Source organism: Nicotiana sylvestris, chromosome 8 (assembly GCF_000393655.2).
Source record: "Nicotiana sylvestris chromosome 8, ASM39365v2, whole genome shotgun sequence".
Lineage (NCBI taxonomy): Eukaryota > Viridiplantae > Streptophyta > Magnoliopsida > Solanales > Solanaceae > Nicotiana > Nicotiana sylvestris.
This window is the reverse complement of record NC_091064.1, coordinates 60,265,617-60,273,133: the sequence shown is the minus strand read 5'-3', so window position 1 is coordinate 60,273,133 and position 7,517 is coordinate 60,265,617. Positions and strand designations below refer to the sequence as shown.

The window sequence follows — 7,517 nt, the reverse complement described above, 5'->3', positions numbered from 1 at the left end:
AGCATAACCATAGACCTCCCCCGGCATAACCCGAGGACCTTTTTCTCTTCCGACATAACCCAATGACTTTTTCGGCATAACCCGCGGACCTTCCCGGCATAACCCGAGGACTTTTTTTCTTCTCCGACATAACCCGATGACTTTCCCGGCATAACACGTGGACCTCCCCGGCATAACCCGAGGACCTTTTTTCTTTTCCGGCATAACCCGATGACTTTCCCGACATAACTCGTGGACCTTCCCAGCATAACCTGATGACCTTTTTCTCTTCTGGAATAACCCGATGACTTTCCCGGCATAACCCGTGGACCTCCCCAACATAACCCGAGGACCTTTCCAGCATAACCCGATCATTTTTCCAGCATAACTTGGTAATCTTCTCAACTTGGGGCCTCCGATCCCCATTTGATTGCATTTTAGATATGGGGCCTCCACTTCTTAATCTCTTTTTCTCAGGGATACACAATCCCGATTTTAATTGCTTTCAATAAAGAAATAATTTAGATTTTGCTACAATAACTCACAAAATTTTCCTAATGAAAATTGGGGCAGAAAATTTCGTTCGTTTGTTTGCTTTGGTGCCTAAACAGGTTTTCACCGTGAGGCACAAGGTTTGAGATGACCAAAAGAAGAAGTCTCAACCCAAATAAAAGAAAATAAGAATAATAAAAGAAGTTGAACTCTAAGTGTAGAAGCGGAGAAAAGATGCGGACTGCTCAAGATATGATGGAAGTCACAAGTTTTGTGTGTCCCGCCTTGATCCGAAAAGATGAAGAAGAATTAACCAGCGGTTACAGCTAACGAGCATAAAGATTCAGATCAAAGTTTGCAGGAAGAACCATCCAAGACTCAAGAACAAGCTTTAGAAGGTTTATAGATAGGGATCTTGTAACTCGTAGTTGATAGAATTAGCTAGTTTAGCTTTTTATCTTTTATTTTGGTGTAATAAGGAGCTCAGTAAGCAAAAACAGCAGCAACAGTAGTGAAATCACAGTTTTCCGGTAGTCCCAACTACCAAAACTTCTAGAACTACACTGACCTGATTCTTTTATAGCCAAGGATATGCAGACAACCTCCGAAACAAGGTTCGGTCAGATTTTTTCAAAAGATTCTTCTCATGGAGTTTCAAACGGGCAAAAATCGCTTGTAATTGCTCATTTTATCTTTTCCCAAAAAACCCTTCATGTTTTTGAGCAAAGAGGGACAGCTGTGAGCACGTGATTTTTGCCTATATGAATTGCTCCTATAAAATCAAAGAAAATAGATTTTTTCCAAGCATTTGCCATTTTATAGGATTTTGTAGGGTTTTTACCAATTGCTTGCATTTTTGTGCATGTTTAATTTTTATTAAAATCATGAAAAATGTCAAAAATACCATGCATTGCATTTAGGTTTTGTTTTTACATTTTTAGGATTAATTAGTTAATTATTTATTTTATTAAAAAATGAAATCACAAAAATAGCTCATTTTACATTTTTTACCTTATAATTTTTAGATTAGTGATTTTTCTCTTTTAATTTAGGATCAAGTAATTTTTATATTTTTTTTAATTAGATAATTTGTTTAATTTAAGATTTAATTTAGGTTTTTCTTAATTAAAAAAAAAGAGGAAAAGGAAAAGGAAATAAGAAAAAGAAATTAATGAAAAGGTTTAATTGGATATTGGGCTAGTTCTTGTACCCAAATCAAGCCCAAATTTTCCTACCCAGCACAAAAAAACCAAACCGACCCGACTGCCCGACCCATTTTCCCTTCACACTAAATAAACCCTACACCTAGAACAAAATAAATCCGATCCTTCCCTTGGACAAAGAGAGAAGCGGCGCTCCATCCTAAAGGAGGAGATGAAAAAATCGGACACTCCAATCTAGCCGAACTAGAGCACCGTTTGGGTTTCTTCTTCCTCCGCTCAGCTCACTCAAATGAGAACCCACACACAAGAACAAAACAGTCGCTGCTGCTTCTTCATTTCCCATCCCAGCCCGTTTAGCCGTGAAAAGCTGTTACTTCAGCTCTAAAAACGAGCAGCAACCGAGAGGGACAAAAATTCTCCCCTTCAAACAAACTGCCAGAAATTACCACCCGAACCTAGTTGAAACAGTGTTTGTTTTTTAGTTGAAGATCTGAAAATCAAAAACTACAAATAATAGAAAGAAAACTGGATTTTTTCCTATAAAGGTTTGAAGAAATACGATTTCAAAGATGAATTCCTTCTTCTCTAGATTTTCACAAGCTGTAGAGGTTCAAATTTGTTGATTTATTGTTGCTGATTTTTGGCAGATTCATGATGCTGAGCTCCTCACATTTGACTATGTTTTGTTGCCATCGAGTTCCTAATTATCCGATTTTTTCTCTTGGAATAGATTCGAACTCAAGCTTGTATTTGCTGGCTACATTCTGTTATTATTAAAGGATTTTGCTCAACAGGTTTGTTTTCCACTATTCTATCTTAATTTTCTTATAGTAGGTAGAAGCCTTGGAAGGGCTGTTGAGATTTTGATTTGGCATCTAGTCGTCTGAGTTTACATGTTAGTACATAACAGTACAAGATGGCTACGATTTGAGTTATATTCTGATTTGTTGTGTATTTGAGTTGTTTAATATGCTTTAGTTTGAATGTTTGATGGATGTAATATGCAATGTCCTATTTTTTTGGTTGATGATTTGAGGTTAGCATATAGTTAATCCTCTGTTAGTAAACCAAATTTGCTATGTTTGAGACTAAAATATGTTGGAATATTTGGAACTCATCCTTTGGGTTGACTCAATGTTCTTTCTCTCGACCTTTAGCCCAAAAATAAGATTTTGCCTCTAAAAAATATCCATTTCCATTTACGTGGAACTCCAAGAATGATTTTCTTACCTTATTTTGGTTCTAATAATTACGTATTGAATTGGTAAGATCTTTACTTTGTGTTATGAAATGTTTGTTGAGTTACGGCAAATTTTCCATGTTCTAAACTTTATTTAGTTGAAATCGAAAGCAATAAGTCCTTTGATTTCAAATGTTGAAAGGACAGAATTCGTGAGTTGTTGACCAAGCATAGTAATTCATGGCCTTGCAATAACCTCAAGCTTAAGAAAATCTTAACATCCGCAGTTTGCTTTAGTTGAACACCAACTTTTGAAATAAATGGAGGTGTGCCATCTATTCTTGAATCACCTATGGCCCGTGACAGTTCTGCAATTGCTTCATTCTCCTTGTGATTGTCCATCTGCACTATCACCAATTAACAACCGTTAATCAAAAGTGTTTAAGTTCCTAATTAAAACAATCAGGTAAGTTGTAAGGTAATAATTACTACCAGAAAATTAGGTAAACTGATGAAAGCTTTGTCTTGCTGGATTAATTCTCTTTGCTAAATATACATCCTATTTTTTGGGTTTTCTCGCTCGCTGGTGTTTGCCATGTTTGGTTCTTGTATTTCGAACTAAATGCAATGGCCTGCAATGTAAACATCAGATTCTGATGGACGAACTCATGAAGAGCACCACATGCAAGGTACAAAGGAAGCAAACTTTTATATTGTTCTTTTAGATGATGAGTTAGAAATGACAGCTACGTATAAGTTTTATATATAGTGGTACGTACGCAAGAGGTTATCAATGAGAAAAAGAATATAGATTTAGTTCTGACTAATCTTGCGCCATTTGCCTGTTTTGATTAGTCGTGATTTAATATATTATTGTGATGTTGTATACGTTCGGGTAACATAATTACGAATTACATTCTAAAAAAAAAGTATCTCGAGAAATGCGTTCGCATAACTTCAACCAAACTTTCTTAATAATTAATAAAGCGTGATTAGTTGTGGACACGTACGCGTGACATAAATTTTGATGCGCCAAATGAGATGAGTACACGTACGTGTAACTTAATTCTTTAATTACGAATAAATCAAGCAATTAAAAGCGGTAAAAGTTAAATGCACATAGGTCTTAAAAATAAGTAATTAAACAATTTGAGCCAAGTATAAATCGCTAATTGACTGTGCTAGAACCACGGAATCCGGGAATGCATAACACCTTCTCTCGGATTAACAGAATTCCTTATCTAAAATTTCTGGTTCGCAGACTTTTATAATAAAGTCAAAATTTCCTCGAATTGGAATTTTTAAAATAAACCGGTGACTTGGGACACCAAAAATAAATTATCCCAAGTGGCGACTCTGAATGTGAATAAATAATCCCATTTCGAATAATGTCATTTTAATTGGAAAAACTCCCATATACCTCTCAGGGTGTAAAAGGAGGCGTGACACAGGGTAACATTCGAGGAGTTGAAAAAGAGGCTAGTCACAACACCCATCATTGTTGCCTCGACTGGGAGCAACCATTCTAACTCATGTGTGACGCCAATGACTATGCAATGGGGGCAGTGTTGGGACAGCGGAAAGACAAGCTAATGCACCCAATTTACTATACCAGTAGAACGTTGAGTGGAGCCCAGCTGAACTACACTATGACTGAAAAGGAGATGCTGGTTGTGGTGTTTGCATTCGACAAGTTCAGATCATACCTGATTGGCTCTAAGGTAATTGTATATACTGATCATGCAGCTCTCCGGTACTTGATTGAGAAGAAGGAGTCCAAACCGCGCATGATTCGTTGGGTGTTGCTGCAAGAGTTCGACTTGGAGATTTGTGACTGTAAGGGCACGAAAAACCAGGTTGCTGATCATCTATTGCGACTTGAAGGAGCTGAACACTCAGTAGAGACAGAGGATATTCTGGAAACCTTTCCAGACGAGTAGCTACTCGCCACAAGCCTTGAGGAAGTGCCATGGTATGCAGACTTTGCAAACTACCTAGCAAGCGGTATAGTTCCCTATGACCAATCTTCTGTGCAAAAGAAAATGTTTTACCGTGACTGCCGTATGTATTACTGGGATGAACCTTATCTGTTTAGAATTTTTGTTGATAATATGATTTGGAGGCGTGTCCCTGAGATAGAACAATCTTCTATTTTGCAAGCATTTCATGCATCGACATATGGCAGACATTTTGGAGGATTCAGGACGGAAGCTAAAGTTCTAGAAGTCGGGTTCTACTAGCCAACAGTATTTAAGGATGCACATCGATGGATGAAGAGCTGTGATGAATGTCAGCGAACCGGAAACATTTCTCGTCGCCATGAGATGCCCATGAACCCAATTCAAGAGGTTGAAGCGTTCGATGTATGGGGAATAAACTTCATGGGCCCCTTTGTCAGCTCCTTTGGCAATAAATACATACTTGTTGCTGTAGATTACGTGTCCAAATGGGTGTAAGCTGCAGCACTCCTCACCAATGATGGAAGAGTGGTGGTGGGATTTTTGAATAAGAATATATTCACCCGTTTCTGGATCCCGAGAGTTATTATCAGTGACGGAGGCACTCATTTCTGCAATCGAGCCTTCGAGAAATTGCTAGCAAAGTACGATGTGCACCACAAGGTGACAATCTCGTATCATCCTCAGACTAGTGGATAGGTCAAAGTGTCGAATAGATAGATAAAGAGTGTACTGACCAAGACTGTGAACGCCACAAGAACTGATTGGGCGAAAAAGCTAGATGATGCACTCTGGGCCTACAAAACTGCCTTTAAAAATCCAAATGGTATGTCACCATACAAGTTGGTATTCAGAAAGGCCTGTCACTTACCAGTGGAACTAGAACACAGAGTCTAGTAGGTAATGAAACAACTGAATCTGGACATTAAGGCTGCGGGAACAACTAGAGTCACAGAATTGCATGAGCTCGACGAGTTCCGATATCATGCTTTCGGGAGCACAAGGTTGTACAAGGAGAGAATGAAGAAGTTGCATGACAAGAACATTGTTGAGAGAAATTTCAAGCCTGGAGATATGGTGTTTCTCTATAACTTAAGATTAAGGCTATTTCCGGGTAAACTTAGGTCACGATGGTTTGGACCATTTCGAGTGGTCGCAATGCTCCCTTCAGGTGCCGTAGAGATTGCTTCAGAGAAAGTCTCTCATACATTTAGACTCAATGGGCAAAGATTGAAACTATATGTGGGCATGGATGCATCCACAGAAGTGTCAGTGATTCATCTGACTGAACCTCAGAGGTCGAGCGAGCCTTAAATGCGCTCATTTGAGTCGTGACACGACGTTAAATCAGGCGCTGTGTGGGAGGCAACCCATGATTTCTTTTGTTTTCTTGTCTTTTGTTTGATGTTGTACCAAATGTGTGGGAAACTAACATCCTTATAAAAAAAGGGCTCGTGACCGCGACCACGGCGTGATCGCGGTAAATGACGAGTATTCTGTTTTAGGATTTCTCGATCCACCGCGACCGCGACACGATCGTGGTAAACCAAGATCATTCTGTTTCACGCCCTTCACTCACCGCAGCCGCGGTGTGACCGCGAAACCACTGTCGCCCATGTAAGTCATTTTTTTTAAAACAAGATTTTTTTATTTTATTTTCTTTCCCCCTCCTCTTAAACACCCCATTTCACACGCCCACCCTCACTTTCCCCATTATTCCCTCTCTCTACAAACCCTAACCCATTGCTTCTCTCTCTTTCTTCTTCTTCTTCTCTTTAAGACATAACCCCTTCTTCTCTCTCTCTCTCACACACCCCCCCCTACAAGACTCCATCTTCTATCAATCTCAATTTCTAAAAACCCAGGTATGTCAAACTTCTCCTCTCCCTTCTTGTGTTTCTTTATTTTGCAATTTTTATGTTGGAAGTGTGTAGTATTTATATTTAGATTTTGTTTTGATTTTATTTTTTGCTTTTTGGTGGGTTATGTGAAAAATGTTGTAGATAAAAGTGTGGTTTTGTTGTGTAAATTTCATTGTGGTGGGGTGGAAGGGTGAAGTGCGAATGGTTGATTTGGGGGAAGAATTTATGCTTTCATAGGGCTAGGTGTGTTAGATTAGAAACCATTCTCACAATGTGTTTGTGAAATTGCCCCAATGGAGTTGTAATGACTAATGTGACCATGGTGGTGGTGAAGTCTGAGTAACCACCCAGGGTTCACACAACTCAAACCCTCACTAATACGAGCCTATGTTTTTGGCAGGTACAATGCATCAATCCAGGAAGAGATGTACCACAGGGTCCTCCGTTAGTGGACCGGGCAGTTCTTCTAGAGCTCGGGGTCAAGCTAGTGCGGAACAATTTGATCGCGCTAGGTTTGTCTCCAAACCAGCTGAGGATAGGTATAACGTCAAAGGCATCCAAGAAATTGTTACCTGAAGTACATATTGATCGGCAAGCCTTGCAAGTGGAATGCCCAAGTATCTTTGCAGAGTTGAGGAGGTGTCAGCTGGACATCTTCTTTGATGAACCGGAGGAGGCGAATGTACTTATGGTAAGGGAGTTTTATGCAAACTGGCCGGAGCATGTTGATCGGGTGGACATAGTACGAAACACCCATATGAATGCGTCCCCTGAAGCCATCCGCCGAGTGTGCCGGCTGCCAGTATTCATTGGGGATACAGATTATTACCAGGCTTATCACCACCTAACTATCTAGTGGGCACCGATTCTTGAATCAATATAT

General features: G+C 39.4%; 1 long non-coding RNA gene across 3 annotated transcripts in view; it reads left to right on the top strand.

The window, feature by feature from the left end:
* The first annotated feature begins 1,803 nt into the window (after window positions 1-1,803).
* LOC104225372 (uncharacterized) overlaps window positions 1,804-7,517 on the top strand; it is a 28,640-nt gene continuing 22,926 nt past the window's right edge. For 2 of the 3 annotated variants that reach the window (XR_011401676.1, XR_011401675.1), the window contains exons 1-2: window positions 1,804-2,179; window positions 2,282-2,428. This is a non-coding gene — a long non-coding RNA (uncharacterized lncRNA). Of the gene's footprint in view, window positions 2,180-2,281; window positions 2,750-7,517 lie in introns of those variants that run through there. The other variant, XR_710576.2, reaches the window with a different exon arrangement.